This window comes from Suncus etruscus, chromosome 15, assembly GCF_024139225.1.
Source record: "Suncus etruscus isolate mSunEtr1 chromosome 15, mSunEtr1.pri.cur, whole genome shotgun sequence".
NCBI classification, from domain to species: domain Eukaryota; kingdom Metazoa; phylum Chordata; class Mammalia; order Eulipotyphla; family Soricidae; genus Suncus; species Suncus etruscus.
In genome coordinates this window covers 32,928,927-32,947,142 of record NC_064862.1, presented here as the reverse complement: position 1 = coordinate 32,947,142, position 18,216 = coordinate 32,928,927, and the positions used below count along the sequence as shown (strand labels likewise).

Sequence of the window (18,216 nt, the reverse complement as noted above, 5' to 3'; positions counted from 1 at the left end):
ACACTTGGTGGTGCTTGGGGGAACAAAACATGGAATATGAATATGGTAGATAATTATATAGCAATAAAAGAAATAAAATCAGCTCATATTACAACATGGAAGAGCCTTGAAAACATAATGCTAAGTGGAAGAAGTAACTATAAAAGACAAAAATACTATATGATTCATTTTATAGGAGATATACAAAGTGGGTAAATTCATAGAGAAAGAGAAGAGATGAAAGTGTCTTAGGATCTGTAGTGAAAGCTAAAGCATTCTTTCTGAGGTGATAAACATGTTCTAAGACAGATGATGATTTCACATAATTATAAACATATTAAGAACCACTGACCTCTATTTTTTTCTCCTGTCCTTTCTATTTGTTGTGATGGTGGAGGGGATGTGTTATATACATGTTTGACTGCAGTACTGTACATCAGCCATGGTTTCCCCAGGAATTGCACACTTTAATTGTAGTGCTTACTTGCACTCACTCAGTTATGACCCCAATCATCTGGGGTCACTGTGGTGTTCAAACGTCTGCAAAATCCTGGCCATGGAGCTCATACATCTTTATTTGTGGTGCCTGCATACACCTGGTTGTTGTGGACCAAGAACTGCACACTCATTGTACAGCCAGGACCACAGTAGATGCATTCAACAGCACTAAGAATTGAATTCATGATTTCACACCTGCAAGATAGGTACATGCAAGTACCTATATAGCCACTGAACCATCTCCCTAACCATAAACTGCACACTGTAAATTATACCTCAATAAAGACACTTAAAATCATTGTAAAATTAATTATACACTGTATAGGCTTTTGCTTCTTTCACTTAACACAGTGCACATGGGTCTAGAGAGGTGGTATAGCAGGTAAGGCACTTGCCTTGCTTGCAGCTGACCTTGTTTGTCTAAGCCAGTCTTCTGTAGTTGGCAATTTTGGTTTTTGCATAAAGACTGACATGCCTTCTGGTTTCATCGTACTGTTAGGTGATGAGATATGGTAACCCTCTCTTATATCAAGTTGTTGCCATTTCCTCATGTCAGGATGCCATATCAAAACTGGTGCAGGTTGATGCCAGAGCGGTATTAGGTATTTCCCAGGGAGGAGTTTGTTTTCTGATGTTGCTGCTGGGATCTTTGTTGTTTCTGCTACTGGGGTCTGGGGTTCTAGGTTGGATGGTCTCTGTCCAACATGGAGTCTTGGGACCACATGACACATGCTCAGGGAGGGAGGTATCCCTCTATTAAAAAATGTAAAGGCTCTTATCCCTAGTATATAAGAGCTTGTTTCTATGCATAACATTTCCCCTTATTTAGAGTGCCTATGCAAAAGGGATGGTGCCAAATTATATTGCTGGTGCATTTGGGGGTAAGAGTGATAGGCTACATAGTCTCTGTGCCCTGGTTTTGACCTGAGCTTTATCCCAGGCAAGACTTTTTCTAGTAGGCTTTCATACCAAACAGTACCAAAAATATGGAATGCTTCACGAATTTGTGTGTCATCCTTGCTCAGAGGCCATGTTAATCTTCTCTGTATCATTCCAATTTTAGTATATGTGCTGCCAAAGTGAGCACTGCATTGTCTCAATTTGTATTGTTTAATAGTAAGCTTTACACTTGGTCTTAGCCAAAAGGCCAAGAAGCGATGAATAGTAAGTTTTGAAATCAGACCAGTTCTCCTATTTTATTGTTCTTTTTTGCAATTGATCTGAGTCATTTATAATTCCATATGAATATTTAATTGGCTTTTCAATTTCTTTTGAGGGTTTGGTTGGGTCACACCTTTGCTGTGCTTCAGAGATTATTCCTGGCTCTGTGCTCAGAGACACACCTAGAATACTCAGGGGACCAGATACAGTGCTGGGGACTGAACCTGGGTAGGCCTTATGCAAGGTAAGCTCCCTACTGGCTCTACAGTCACTCTGTCCCTTGCTTTATCACAGTTTTCACAAATTGATTTGTCAGAATTCATATTATTGTGATTGTGGTAAATAAATTTGGGGATTATTGTATCTTAACAACATTGAATTCATGTATATGAAATTTTCCCCTTTTATTTAACTTTTTTCTCCTCACCCTGACTTTGTAGAGATGCATTATTTACAATTCTGTTAGAGATAGTATACATCAGTATACATCATACTTTCATGTGTACATGATTCTAACACTTCATCCATCATGGCAGTGCTCACTTTCCTCCACCAAAGTCTCAATGACTCCTCATGTCCCACCCCCACTTCCAACCAAGTAAGCTCAGTTTTGTTGACCAACTCCAGTTCTGTTGTCTTTGGCTATTTGGCCTCTTTATCTCATATCTTTATTTTATTTTTTCAGTAATGTTTTTAATGTTTTTTTTTTGGTACTCTGAACATCTTTTAAATTTTATTTTTAATTTCCAACATTTTTTTCTCATTTGTAATTTCCACTTTCTTCTTCTTCTTCTTCTTCTTCTTCTTCTTCTTCTTCTTCTTCTTCTTCTTCTTCTTCTTCTTCTTCTTCTTCTTCTTCTTCTTCTTCTTCTTCCTCCTCCTCCTCCTCCTCCTCCTCCTCCTCCTTTTTTTTTTTGGTTTTGGGTCACACCCAGCAGCGCTCAGGGGTTACTCCTGGCTCTATGCTCAGAAATTGCTCCTGGCCAGGCTCAGGGGACCATATGGGATGCCAGGATTCGAATCACCGACCTGCATGCTAGGCAAACACCTTATCCATGCTATCTCTCCGGCCCCTGTAATTTCCATTTTCAAAGCAACTTAGTACTCAGATTTTTTAAATTTAATTGTTTTGTAGCTTTCAGAAAAAAAAAATTGTACTTGCTTTGTTCCATTATTGCTAATACATTTCTTTTTGTTTTTGTTTTTGGGCCACACCCGGTAATGTTCAGGGGTTACTCCTGGCTATGCACTCAGAAGTTGCTCCTGGCTTGGGGGACCATATGGATGCTGGGGGATCGAACCGCGGTCCGTCCAAGGCTAGCGCAGGCAAGGCAGGCACCTTACCTCTAGCGCCACCGCCCGGCCCCGCTAATACATTTTATTATTTATTGCTACTGTAAAGGGGATTGAGGTGTGAGTTTTTCTAATTTTTGGAATTGTTCATTGAAAGTGTATAGAAATCCTTGAACTTTGTATATTGATTTTGGGGAGATGGGCCTTAGGCCACACTTACCTGTGCTCAGGTTATTACTAACTCTGCTCAAGGATTACTTCCATTAGTGCTTGAGAGGGCATATATGATATCAGGTCAGGTATCAGATCCATTGATGAGACTTTCAAATAATTAGGTTTTTGTTTGTTTTTATTTATTTTGTGAGTTTGATTTTAATTTTGCCTTTTTTTTCCTCCAGTGCTAAAAATTGAACCCAGGGCCTCACACAGAAAAAGTATCTACTGTTGGGGCCGGAGAGATAGCATGGAGATAAGGCGTTTGCCTTTCATGCAGAAGGTCATCGGTTCGAATCCCGGCGTCCCATATGGTCCCCCGTGCCTGCCGGGAGCAATTTCTGAGCATGGAGCCAGGAGTGGCCCCTGAGCACTGCCGGGTGTGACCCAAAAACCACAAAAAAAAAAAAAAAAGTATCTACTGTTAATGTCTAGTATCTACTGCTGTGTTTATTTTTCTAATGAATTTATAGTCTTCATTTTATAAATATTCAATAGAATATTTTATTTTCTTCTACTTGTTTTAGATCAAATTACATTTATTTTTCCAGGTATTAAAGGTGAAAATTTGTTTGAGATCATTCTTCTTTACTTATTTTTGAGTTTGGGGCCATACCCAACAGTGCTACATTCTTACTGCTGACTCTGCACTTAGGGATCACTCCTGGCAGAAAAAAAAAAAAATATATATATATATATATATACATATATATTTGTGCCTATAATTTTTTAGCATGCATTGCTAAAACATGTGCCATTTTATGTTTTGTTATATTGTATTCATTCCTGTATAAATTTTTTTTTGAGTTCTCTTTTGATCCATTGCTTATTTAGGAAGATGTTGCTTAATGTCCATCTATGTGAGTTTCCTCGATTTTATTCTTTTTTTTTTTTTTTTTTTTTTTTTTGGTTTTTGGGCCACACCCTGTGACGCTCAGGGGTTACTCCTGGCTATGCGCTCAGAAGTTGCTCCTGGCTTCTTGGGGGACCATATGGGACGCCGGGGGATCGAACCGCGGTCTGTCCTAGGCTAGCGCAGGCAAGGCAGGCACCTTACCTCCAGCGCCACCACCCGGCCCCCTTCGATTTTATTCTATTCTTTTTTTTTGTTTGTTTGTTTGGTTTTTGGGCTACACCCGATGGTGCTCAGGAGTTATTCCTGGCTGTCTGCTCAGAAATAGCTCCTGGCAGGCACGGGGGACCACATGGGACACCGGGATTCGAACCAACCATCTTTGGTCCTGGATTGGCTGCTTGCAAGGCAAGCGTCACTGTGCTATCTCTCCAGGCCCGATTTTATTCTATTCTTGACTTCTAATTTTATTTTATTTTGGTGAGAGACATACTTTTTGTATCTTTATATCCTTTTAAATTTATTAAGACTGTCTCATATTTTTGTTTACTTGTTCGGTTTTTTATTTTGGAGCTGTGCCTGGCAGCACTCAGGGTTACTCCTGTATCTGCGCTCAGAAATTACTCCTGGCAGGCTCAGAGTACTATATGGGATGCGGGGAATCGAACCTGGGTTACCTGCATGCAAGGCAAATGCCCGACAGCTGCACCATTGCTCTGGTCCCATGAATCAGCCTTTTTATCTTCACAAAATATACCTGCTTATGTCCATCACATCTTTGCCCCTTTGATTAGACTATTTAATCTGTTCACCTTAAGTTATTACTGGTATTGATGAATTAATTATTCCATTTTTATTTTTTGCTTTCTGTTTTCATATCTTTATTGTTCTATTCCTTTTACTGCAAATAGTTTCCCTATGAGACACTTTAATTTTCTTAATGACTTTTCTTCAGGTACTTTAAAAATTATAATAGTGAATATTTTAATTATCATATATATCAGAATTATCTTCAGATTGTATGCTAATTTAATTTCAAGTAGATATAGTAAAATTAATTTATTCACTTCTTCCTTTTTTTGATATTTATTACTAATATCAGGCATGAGGGATTGGGTATCACTACAGATCCCGCAGATATTAGGCCGAGATAGGCAGGGATCTTTTTTTTTTTTTTTTTTGGTTTTTGGGCCACACCCGTTTGACGCTCAGGGGTTACTCCTGGCTATGTGCTCAGAAATCGCCCCTGGCTTGGGTGGACCATATGGGACTCCGGGGGATCGAACTGCGGTCCTTCCTTGGCTAGCGCTTGCAAGGCAGACACCTTACCTCCAGCGCCACCTACCCGGCCCCAGGCAGGGATCTTAAAGCAGTCTACCACACCACAACAAAACCTGCATCAGAAACAATTGAATCAAAATTTAATTTCAGAATTGAATCAGAAACCTGTGTGGAACCCCATCAAAAAAGTTTACTTAAGAATCTATGGGGCTGGAGAGATAGCACAGTGGTAAGGTGTTTGCCTTAGATGCAGAAGGACGGTGGTTCAAATCTCAGCATCCCAGATGGTCTCCTGAGCCTGCCAGGAGCGATTTCTGAGCATAGAGCCAGGAGTAATCCCTGAGCCCTGCCGGGTGTGACCCCAAAACCAAAAAAGAATCTAGCCTTGGGGCCGGAGAGATAGCATGGAGGTAAGGCATTTGCCTCGCATGCAGAGTGTTGGTGGTTCAAATCCCAGCATCCCACATGGTCCCCTGAGCCTGCCAGGGGCGATTTCTGAGCATAGAGCCAGGAGTAACCCCTGAGCACTGCCAGGTGTGACCCAAAAACCAAAAAAATAAAAGAATCTAGCCTTTGGAGGCCGGAGAGTTAGCATGGAGGTAGGGCTTTGCCTTGCATGCAGAAAGACAGTAGTTCGAATCCTGACATCTCATATGGTCCCCTGAGCCTGCCAGGAGCGATTTCTGAGTGTAGAGTTAGGAGTAACCCCTGAGCACTGCCAGGTGTGACCCAAAAACCAAAAACCATAATCATCATCATCATTATCATCATCATCATCATCATCATCATCATCTAGCCTTTGGAGGGCTAGAATGATAGCACAGCAGGTAGAGTGTTTGCCTTGCACGCTACTGACCAAGGTTCGATTCCCAGCATCCCATAGGGTTCCCTGAGTCTGCCAGGAGTGATTTCTAAGCACAGACCCTGTGGCCTGAGAAATAGTACAAATGTTAAGACATTTGCCTAGCATGCAGAAACGGTCCTAATAATGGTTTGAATTCTTGCACAGCATATAGTCCCCCCTCCCCCAAGCACTGTGAAGGGCAGGTGGGCTGAGCATAGAGCCAGGAGTTGCACTTGAATAGTACTAGGTGTGCCCCAAAACAAAAATTGTGACCCTGCCACTTGAAGAGGATGGAGGGATCAGAGATCATAACATGGTATCTTGCCCTAGAAAAAGGAGCTGCAGAGTATCATCCCAACCTTAAATTTCTACTTTTACAAAACCTGATGAGGAGGCAAAGAATTATTTTAGGTAAGATATTCAAGGTTAGAACTTGCAACACCCAGTATGTCAATGGTCTCTTATAAGAAACTAGTGAGCCACCATCTCTGAGTACTTTCAAAACATGAAACAGCTGGAGCCAAATTCTAAGCTGAAAGCTGAGCAATGGGAATGGGTGGTTGGGCCCTATTGTCCCCTAGGTCAGCTGGAACCAGACAATTTATTTGTTGCCAGAGATTGGCAAATTCAAATTTTCTGATAGTTTTACAGGTCTGCTTGATGTTATAGTTGCCAGTATGCACTGTGACCATGAGCCCCTATTTTGCTGCCCAGGGCTGATTGAATATTAACACCACAGCCACTGTCAGGCACCAGCAATGGCAACATCCATGATATAGCCCTGGTCTGCCAGTCTTTAAGGTTATAGCAGTTGCAATAAATTTATACACAAAATTTCCAGCATAGGTCCAGAAAAACACAAACTCATAACCATAGTGTTTGGAACTAGTGAGCATGAACCCCAAGTTGTTATCTAGATCAGGTCTGCATAAAATAAGACCCTCACTCCAAGCCCCAGATCACACCAAGCGTAATGTAGAAGCAGAAGAATTTACCTGCATTCATAAATCAAGAGAAAAACTGTGTAGGACTCCTAACCATTTAATAGTTTGTACAGAGATAGTACAGAGGATAGTGGCAAAGCTATTATATAAATATAAAAATATTACATATAATAAGAAATAGTTTAGGGGCCGGAGAGATAGCATGGAGGTAAGGCGTTTGTCTTGCATGCAGAAGGACGGTGGTTTGAATTCCAGCATCCCATATAGTCCCCTGTGCCTACCAGGGGCAATTTCTGAGCATAGAGCCAGGAGTAACCCCTGAGTGCTGCCGGGTGTGACCCAAAAACAAATTAAAAAAAAAAAAAAGAAGTAGTTTGGGGCCGGGTGGTGGTGCTAGAGGTAAGGTGCCTGCCTTGCCTGCGCTAACCTTGGACGGACCGCGGTTTGATCTCCCTGTGTCCCATATGGTCCCCCAAGCCAGGAGCAACTTCTGAGTGCATAGCCAGGAGTAACCCCTGAGCGTTACTGGGTGTGGCCCCCCCCCCCAAAAAAAAAGAAGTAGTAGTAGTTTAAAAATAGTACAAAGGATAAGGCAAGTACTTGGCTAGCATGTACCTTACATGGATTGGGTCACATTTCTGACATCATATGGTCCAATTATAATTCTTTAGTGCCTGGGATATTCTTCAGGATATAATACATACTGAGGTACAAAACAAGTGTCCATAAAGTTATGAAGATAAAAATAACATCTATGTTTTTTTTAATAATGCTGTGAATAGAAAGAAAAATAAACCAGGGGAAATTCAAACATTTGGAATCCAAATAACATGCTTATATATAACCATTAGGTCAAAGCAAAAATCAGAGAAGAAGTAAAAAGATTTCTGGAAATATATGAGAGTAAAGGTATGAGCTATCAGAAATATGAGACACAGAAAAAGATGCACAGAATGAAGTTCATAGATAGCAGGAGAAAGAAAGGCTCAAATAACCTTAGTTAGCATCTTAAGAAACTAGAAGAACAACAAATAAAGTAGAAGGAAGGAAATAATAGAAGCTGGAGCAGAAACATATAATACTGAAAAAATTTTGGCTTTTTTTTCTCTTTTTTTTTTGGTCTTTTAGGTCACACCCGGCAGCTCTCAGGGGTTACTCCTGGCTCTACGCTCAGAAATCCCTCCTGGCAGGTTCAGGGGACCATATGGGATGCCGGGATTTGAACCACTGACCTTCTGCATGAAGGGCAAACGCCTTACCTCCATGCTATCTCTCCGGTCCCAGCTTTTTTGTTTTGTTTTGTTTTTTGGGCAATGCTCAGATGGTCAGGGGTCACTCCTGGCTCTGCACTCAGAAATCACTCCTGACAGTATACTGGAAACCATATGGGATGCCAAGTATAGAACCTAGATTGGCTACTTGCAAGACATGTCCTACCCATTGTACTATCTCTCCAGCCCCATATTAGAAATTTTTGGGGGGGCACACCTGGGGGTACTCAAGGCTTAGAAATTACTACTGGCAGGCTTAGGGGACTCTATGGGATGCTGGTGATGGAACCCAAGTCAGCCACATGCAAGGTAAATGCCCTCCCTACCCATTGTGCTATTGCTTTGGCAACATGCTGTACATTTTAAAATAAAAAGGTAAAATAAATCAGTTTTGTTCACTATAGATTCATTGCCAATCCACAAGTTTTGTTACCTTTCTATCATGCAGAAAATTAATCACCCTAGATGCAGAACTAAGCACAGTAGCCTGTAATTAAGGGATGTATGCCCCTTGGATTATCTCATTAGATTATCAAGAAAGTTTTTATTATAATTAATTGTCAGACCGGTTCACTGTAAACTTACTACCAAGGACCTTCATATATTTTAATGTAAAGTGAGACCTTAATTAGGGCAAATATCATGCAAATAACTTTAGCATGATGGCTCATCTTAAGCAAACACCTTTTTAATTAACAGGCTGAGTCCGATCACTTTGGGCATGGTCTTGCAGTGTTCTTTGCTCTAAACTGATAGCCACTGGAAATAGTGCCCAAAAAGGGCTGTGTTGATCTGGGCTCAGCAATTTATGCTGGAGTCATTATTTGCTAAGACTGGGCACTTGGATTTCTTTACAAAGGAAGAGGTGACACTGAAAATCAACTTGCCTGAGTCCAGAATACAGGAATGGTTTAAGAATTCAAGAATTTGGACCAGAAAGATAGTACAGCAGGTAAAAATGCTTACCTTGCACACTGCTGGCCTGGGTTCAATTCCTGGCTCCCCATTTGGTCCCCTTAGCCTACCAATAGTGATTCCTGAGTGCAGATCTCGAAGGAACACCTGAGTACTGCTGGGTATCACTCCATAAATAAACAAATCAATTGTATCAGGAACAACAGAATAAAGGTCAAAACAAAGTCTGACTTGTCAAAAAGAAGTTAACTCCAATTCAGGAAGTGAGTTCATAGAATGGACACTGTTCAGTTCACTCCCTATTTCAGTCCCAGCCACCTCTAACAGCAGTGCTCTCATGACTATCTGGATCCCAACTTCCATCTCCCTAGTCTCAAATCGTTTTGTCTGCCTCCTCTTTCTTCTTGCAGGAGTCAGACCTCACTGCCCAATAACCAGGCTTCAGGTTAAAATTAAGGATATGCAGTTCAACATCTTACTTTGGGGTATTGACTGTGGATCTTATTTGACCTGGGACCAGGGGCCACACTCATCCCTATTGGGTACCAATGCTATCACAAATCATATCAATCAGCTTCCTGCTTCTCTTTCCACCAAGATAAGAGAGTCAAGCTTGAGTACTCAACCTCTGACTACTTGATTAATAGAATCTAACTGCCTCTTTAATGCTGATTGGTTGAATGAGAAATATAAGACATCCTATGGAAATTTCATGGTTTTTGTGAAGACCCACATAACCTCTTTTTAAAACATTTTTTTTTTGTGGTTTTTGGGTCACACCCGGCAGTGCTCAGGGGTTATTCCTGGCTCCAGGCTCAGAAATTGCTCCTGGCAGGCACGGGGGACCATATGGGATGCCGGGATTCGAACCGATGACCTCCTGCATGAAAGGCAAACGGTTTACCCCCATGCTATCTCTCCGGCCCCTTTTTAAAACATTTTTAAACATTTTAAAACATCCTGAGTTGGGCACTCCAGTTTTAGCTATGCATTTGTTAAAATAATTATATGGGATAATGTTTAGATTCATCTTCTGATTGACATTGCAGAGGCATAGAAGGAAAACTGAAGGGACTTCAAGGACCTTGAAATGGATAATTCGATATACTTAAGATGCTGTCATAGTTTTAGATCATTGTTTTTTATGATTTGCAAAGTGATAAAAGGCATTCTAGAGCCAGAGAGGTAGTACAGAGATTAAAGCACTTGCCTTGCATTCAGCCTATTCTCATTCTCTCCCAGGCAACAGATAGGTTCCCCCAAGCACTACTAGGACCAACCTCAAGTACAGATACAGGAGCATCCACTGAGCATCACTTTTTTGAGTGTGGCACCAAAACCTAACCCTCATCTAAAAAATTCTAGCCATGTGCAACCAAAGTCCCCCCAAACAAAACAAAATTGTGAAAGGAAAGAGAGAACCATGTGGCCATCCTAAATAGAGGTATTCCAATGTTTTAGCCAATCCTTGATTAAATTTTAGGAATGTACAATGTCTTCAACTCACATTTCACTGTAGGATGGTAGATGGCACTGAAAAAACTTTCAGTGCTGTATGAATTGTTCTAGATCCAGTAGGTTTTTTTTAAGTGCTTTTTAACCTAAAATATTACTGTGAAATATTTGTAATCCACTTTGGTCAAAATGAAAATTATTTTTTAAAAAAGTGCTTTTTATAAGAAGTCAATAAGTAGTATAAGAGGCAGTGTGTGGGCCCGGAGAGATAGCACAGCAGCGTTTGCCTTGCAAGTAGCCGATCCAGGATCAAAGGTGGTTGGTTCGAATCCCGGTGTCCCATATGGTCCCCCGTGCCTGCCAGGAGCTATTTCTGAGCAGACAGCCAGGAGAAACCCCTGAGCAATGTCGGGTGTGGCCCAAAAAACCAAAAAAAAAAAAAAAAAAAAAAAGAAAAAGAAAAAAAAGAGGCAGAGTGTGACATATAAATGGTACAATTATGTTTTTTTTAAAAAATAGTATCTTTATTTAAGCACCATGATTACAAACATGTTTGTAGTTGGGTTTCAGTCATTAAAAAAACACCCCATTCACCAGTGCAACATTCCCATCACCAATGTCCCCAATCTCCTTCCCACACACATACCTGTATTTGAGACAGGCATTCTACTTCTCTCACTCACTAACATTGTCATGATAGTTGTTAGTGTAATTATTTCTCTAACTGCCATCTATGGTTTTTTAATCTGGGTTGGGCTGGGCTTTAAAACTGATCTACATTTAAAAATGTTCTACCTGGAGCCAGAGAGATAGCATGGAGGTAAGGCATTTGCCTTACATGCAGAAGGTCGGTGGTTTGAATTTCAGCACCCCATATGGTCCCCCGAGCCTGCCAGGAGCGATTTTTGAGCATAGAGTCAGGAGTAACCCCTGAGCACTGCCGGGTGTGACCCAAAAACAAAACAAAACAAAAAAACAAAAACAAAAAACAAAACAAAAAAAAGATCTATCATTATTTTATGTGATCATAAACTCTACCTCCATAGACATTCTTCTGTGATTAAGAAGATTATAATTATAAGCAAAATCAGAGCAGCTGAGTACTTTTCTAAAACGATAACCTTTGGTTGGATGTAAGATGTATTAAAACTTAACAACAAATTGTGTCTGGAGGTGGAAAGTGAGGGAAGAGAAACAAGGACACTATTTCTTCTGTAATTTTACAGTAATAGGTAAACCTAGAAGAAAAGAGACATTGATCAAATGCTTGGAAGTATAAACTGAGATCATTGTCATCTATACTTGTGTATGTTAACTGGAAAAGTCACCTATTCATAAACTTTTCTTCTGAATTAGGCATGCATATATAATTATACTTAAATAGTTCTAACATGTACACACAAAGATCAAGATGAAACTAAGAACTGATTTTTCAAAAGCATAAAGATTGACAAACTCTTATCTAGATTAAAAAAATAATAAACTGAATTTAAATTGAGAGGGGGAAAGTTCAAACAAATACCAGGGAAATTCAAAAGATCATGTGATTACTGTGAATAACTATATGCCATTAAAATGGAGAGTGAGAACAAATAGTTACATTTTAGGATTATATAACCTCCCAAGACAATAAAAAGGAAATGGAAACCTGAAAAACCAATTACTAGTATGAAAATCCAAAATGTAATTTAAAGTAGTCCCCAAAACAAAAATCAAGGACCAGATGCACTCACTAGTTTCTCCAAATCTTTAAGGGAACCGTGCTCTACTAGAAAGTTAAAGAAACAGGACTTTACCTCAATAGTTTCTTTGGGGGAAGGAGGAGTAGTGGGAGCTAGGGGCATTTTGACTATGCTCAGGGGTTACTCCAAGCTTTGCACTCTGGCTTCTTCATAGTCTCAATAAGCCAACAGTAAGTGTATATTAGAAGCAGATAGAAAGTTGCTTGTAGGCATCTGGAGGAAGAGTGGAGTGGAAGTACTCGAATTATAAGATGTGCCAACACCAGGGCTGGAGCGGGTGGCGCAAGCAGTAGGGCATTTGCCTCGCACGTGCTAACCTAGGACGGACCTCAGTTCGATCCTCCAGTGTCCCATATGGCCCCCCAAGTCAGGAGCGATTTCTGAGCACATAGCCAGGAGTAACCCTTGAGCATCACCAGGGGTAGCCCAAAAAGGAAAAAAAAAAGACGTGCTAACACCATAGCCAGGAATTGCAGCCTCTGTGAGCATATGTGTATCACCACAGCAATTCCATCTCTCCAATGAGCACCACAATCACAATTTACGTGCCTCAGCCAAGAGCTCACTAGGATACAAAACTTGGTGAGCACTGCAAACTCATGTAAAGTCATCACAACTTTATTAAAGATTGTAAAGGGAAATGGGGAAGTGAACAAACATTTTGTTTTTGGTCTACACACTGTCTGTACTCAGGGTTTATTCCTGGGTCTGTGTTCAGGGATCATCACTCTTGACAGACTCGGGGATCATATGCTTTGCTAGGTCAGCAGCATGCAGGGCAAGCTCCTTATCTATTTTTACTCTTTTTATTTTATTCTTCTTGATCATTTTTATATGTTAGCTATATACTTTTTAAAGTATATAGTTATATATAAATAAAAATATATATAAAGTATATAGTTTTTTAGAATATATAGTTTTTTTTTCTCTCTCTCTTATAATTGCTGGCAAATCCCATCATCTCTAAAGTGTCTCTGATCATATGCTCTTACATTTCTACAAACTTTCTTAGGGACTACATCCAATTTTAGGGCTTAAATTAGTACAAGTATGCCATGACTCCCAAATGTCATAATTTTTTGTTTGGGGGGCTGTTTGTTTTTGATTTTTGAAGTTACACCTGATAGTATGCAGGGGACTATTTATAGTGTTGGAGATTGAGCCAGGGTTGGCTGCATGCAAGCACCTGACCCTCTGTATTATAACTTCAGTCCCCCAAATGTCTTCGACGCCAGACCATACTACAGTGCTACAGTTCTATATCTTTAACTTTCAATTAGGTATTTTTACTTTGATGTCCCATTAGCAAGTCAAATTTAGCATACTTGCCTTTTTATTCACTACTGCCATCTACCTTACACACCTAGAGCAAATTTTCCTAAACAGAGTCTGTCTCTCTCATCACCTTTATTCTCTCAATGTCTTAAGCTCAGAATCTTGAAATAATTCTCCTTATTTAGTCAGGTATCAGAATTTCCACAGCCCTTCCCTTTACAGTCTGTTTTTATTGCCAAGACTAGAGTCCAGGCCTTCAGCCTCATGAATTTGAATTTCTGCCACAGCCTCCAGGCTCTCCCACAGCCTCCTGCTCTATCCCGCATACCACTGCCAGTCTAATCTTCTTTAAATATAACTTTCACCATATCACTTCCTTAATCAAATTATCTCATGACTCCTATTTCCTACTGTATCAAGTCTAAACACCTCTACCTGGCTTTCAGGCTGCTCATGATCTGGCTCCATAGTACCTATCTTAGTTCCCACTATTACTCAACATGTCTCCCTTCCTTAAGTTTAGGTTAGCTTTCTCACTGTCAGAAAAATAAGCCAACTTCTTTTCTGCCTCTATATCTTAACAAATATACTTTCTCTTATCTGGAATGTATTTTTTCCCATGGACTTAAGTCACATCAATATTGCAAGAAAATTTCCTATGCTTGCTGTGTCAACTTCCTTGTTTTCTGTTCTCTTTAGTTCAATTTAATCAGTCCTTCAAACCCTTTCCACCTTCTGCACTTCTGCACTCTACTGCTCACAGCAAAATTCTTTTTTGTTGTTGTTGTGTATTTTTGTTTTTGTTTTGGAGCTACTCCCTGTGATGCTCAGGAGTTACTTTTGGCTCTGCACTCAGAAATTAATTGTGGTGGTGCTCAGGGAACCATGGGTCAGCTAGACAAGTACCCTTCTCACTATACTATTGCTTCAGTCTCTCGATACCAAATTCTTTTTTTTAATATCTTTATTTAAACACCTTGATTACAAACATGATTGTGGTTAAGTTTCAGTCATGTAAAGAACACCCCCTTCACCAGTGCAATGTTCCCATCACCAATGTCCCAAATCTCCCCCCTTCCCACCCCATCCTCGCCTGTACTCTAGACAGGCTTTCTACTTCCCTCATTCATTCACATTGTTATGATAGTTCTCAGTGTAGTTATTTCTCTAACTGCACTCATCACTCTTTGTGGTGAGCTTCATGTAGTGAGCTGGAACTTTCAGCCCTTCTCTCTTTTGTCTCTGAAAATTATTGCAAGAATGTCTTTCATTTTTCTTAAAGCCCATAGATGAGTGACACTATTCTGCTTCTATCTCTCTCCCTCTGACTTATTTCATTTAGCATAAGAGATTCTATGTACATACATGTATAGGAAAATTTCATGACTTCATCTCTCCTGACGGCTGCATAATATTCCATTGTGTATATGTACCACAGTTTCTTTAGCCATTCATCTGTTGAAGAGAATCTTGGTTGTTTCCAGAGTCTGGCTATTGTAAATAGTGCTGCAATGAATATAGGTGTAATGAAGGAACTTTTGTATTGTATTTTTGTGTTCCTAGAGTATATCCCTAGGAGTGGTATAGCTGGATCATATGAGAAATCAGTTTCCAGTTTTTGGAGGAATCTCCATATTGCTTTCCATAAAGGTTGGACTAGACGGCATTCCCACCAGCAGAGGATAAGAGTTTTTTTCTCTCCACATTTCCACCAGCACTTGTTCTCATTCTTTGTGATGTGTGCCAATCAATCTCTGTGGTGTGAGATGGTACCTCATAGTTGTTTATATTTGCATCTCCCTGATGATTAGTGATGTGGAGTATTTTTTTCATGTGCCATTTGGCCATTTGTATTTCTTCTTTGGAAAATTATCCATTTCTTTTCCCCATTTTTTGATGGGATTAGATTTTTTTTTTCTTGTAAAGTTCTGTCAGTGCCCTGTATATTTTGGATATTAGCCCCTTATCTGATGGGTATTGAGTGAATAGTTTCTCCCACTCAGTGGGTGGCTCTTGTATCCTGGGCACTATTTCCTTTGAGGTGCAGAAGCTTCTCAGCTTAATATATTACCATCTATTAATCTCTGCTTTCAATTGTTTGGAGAGTGCAGTTTCCTCCTTGAAGATGCCTTTAGTCTCAATGTCATGTAGTGTTTTACCTACGTGTTGTTCTATATACCTTATGGTCGATACCAAATTCTTTTTGTTTTCCTAGCATTAGTTACTCTTATTCTTTCCCAACTCAGTAAATGATATCACCATTTAACTAGTTTCTCTGACTTAGATTCTAGGAGTCACTCTTAGTTCTCCAGTCTATCAACAAGAACATCAATCTTTCTTTTTTAAATATATAATATAAATTTAACTATTTATTATCTCAAACTCCCGTCCAAATAAATAATACCTCTATAGTACTATCTCTGCTTTCATTTTTCCTTCTGCGATTTGACCTCAAGCATCCAGAATGAGTTTTTTAAGTTATGGATTTGTTCATGCCACTTTGTTTTCCATAGTATTCAAGGCCACACTTGATCTGGAGTCCAAGGCTTTATTCCTTTACTCTTGCCTCACTTTATCTCTAGCTTCTATTTATGTTTCTAGAACAAGACAAACTTACACATGAATAGCTTTCAAAATAATAGCAAGATAGATTTGGACAGAAAAAAAAATCCTCATTTTCCACAATATTTATTAGTAAACATGAATTACAGCAATCAGAAAACAAGTTAAAAACTTTTCTTCTAAAATATTTTAGTGTAAATTTATTTTTATGAAATCAGCTCTAATTACAGAAGTGATGCAAATACAAGACATTTTTTTTTTCTAAACTAGTTATATCACTCCCAAATACTAAGTGTGAATCTTAGAAACAGGATATTCTCCAATATAATAAAACACCATCATGAAAACTGTGAAATTATCTTTGACACATTTTATCATTTAACCTTCAGATTCCATTGACATGTAGATAATTGTCCCCTTGAGGCTTAACTTAACTCCTGGCAGGCTTGGGGAACCATACATGATCCTGGGGATCAAACTTGGGTCAGTTAAGTGTAAGGCAAATGACCTACCCCACTGTACAATTGCTCTGGCTCACATGCATATCACTTTACCTCCTTTCAGCACCTGGTTCTTTCCCAGAGTGATCATTTCCAACTATCTTTGTCATAGTGGTCCCTTCTCTGCCCTAACTGCACTCTCCCAATACTTGTAGCAATCTTCTTACCATGGACTGGTCCTCCCTGCCCTTATTTCTATTGTCTTTGAATATAATACCATACTATTTTTTTAATATCCCACAAATGAGTGTGATCATTCTATCCCTCTTCTTCTGACTCATTCCACTCAGCATATACTCCCCATATGCTCTCTGACATTTGTATAAGCAAATTCCTTTACTTCATTTTTTTCTAATAGCTGCATAGTATTCCATTGTGTAAATGTACCACAGTTTCTTTATCCACTCATCTGTTCTCCAGGTCTTGGGTTGTTTTCAGAATCTGGCTATTATGAATAGTGTTGCAGTGCACATAGGAATACAGAGTGATGTTCTTCAATATGTGTTTAGGATCCCAGAGTATATTTATAGGAGTGGTATTTCTGGGTCGAATGAAAGCTCAATTTCTAGTTTTTTTGAGGTATATACATATTATTTTCCAAAGTCTGCAGTCCCACTAGCAGTGAAAGAGAGTCCCTTTCTCCCCACACCCACATCAGCACTAGTTATTCTTGTTCTCTGTGGTGTGTGCCAGTCTCGTGGTATAAGATAAGATCTCATTGTTGTTTTGATTTGCATCTCCCTTATGATTAATGGTGTGGAGAAATTTTTCATGTGCCTTTTGGCCATCTGTATTTCTTCTTTGAGGAGGTTTCTGTTCATATCTTCTTCCCATTTTTGAATGGAGTTAGATTTATTTTTTTCTTGTTAGGATCTATCAATGCCTTATATATCTTAAATATTAACCCTTTATCAGTTGGGTATTAGGTGAATAGTTCCTCCCATTCTGAGGGCAGTCTTTGTATCCTAGCTAGTCAGAGTTTCATTTGAGGTGCAGAAACTTCTTAGTTTAATGTAGTTCTATTTGCTTATCTTTGCTTCCACTTGCCCAAGTAATTTTTATTTTTACTTTCATGACCCTGAAATATTTTTATGAACTGTGCCAATTATTTTGCAGTGTCCTTCAATTTGGGTTTGTCTGATGTTTCCTCCTAATTAGGTTCCTGGTATGCATCTTTCTCAGGAATAACAGAAATGACTGGGCTGTGACTCAGTGATATAATGCATACTTTCACATGTGTGAAGCATTTAATCCCATGATTTGTAAAAAAAAGTGTAATTTGTAATAAGTGGGTGACCAAGAAATGGCTCAGTGACAAATGTACCTATCTTGCAAGTGAAATGTCTGAAGTTTGCTCCCAGGAGGTGTGACATGCACTGAGTAACATTTTGGCAACTCTCCTGTCTATGTCTGGCAATTCTACTTTCTGT

The 18,216-nt window shown here is 39.5% G+C and overlaps 1 non-coding gene across 1 annotated transcript; it reads right to left on the bottom strand.

The window, feature by feature from the left end:
• Positions 1 to 1,457: 1,457 nt before the first annotated feature.
• LOC126031644 (U6 spliceosomal RNA) lies at positions 1,458 to 1,564 on the bottom strand. Its single transcript, XR_007503477.1, has one exon. It is a non-coding gene; the product is annotated as a U6 spliceosomal RNA (small nuclear RNA).
• Between the last annotated feature and the right edge of the window lie 16,652 nt (positions 1,565 to 18,216).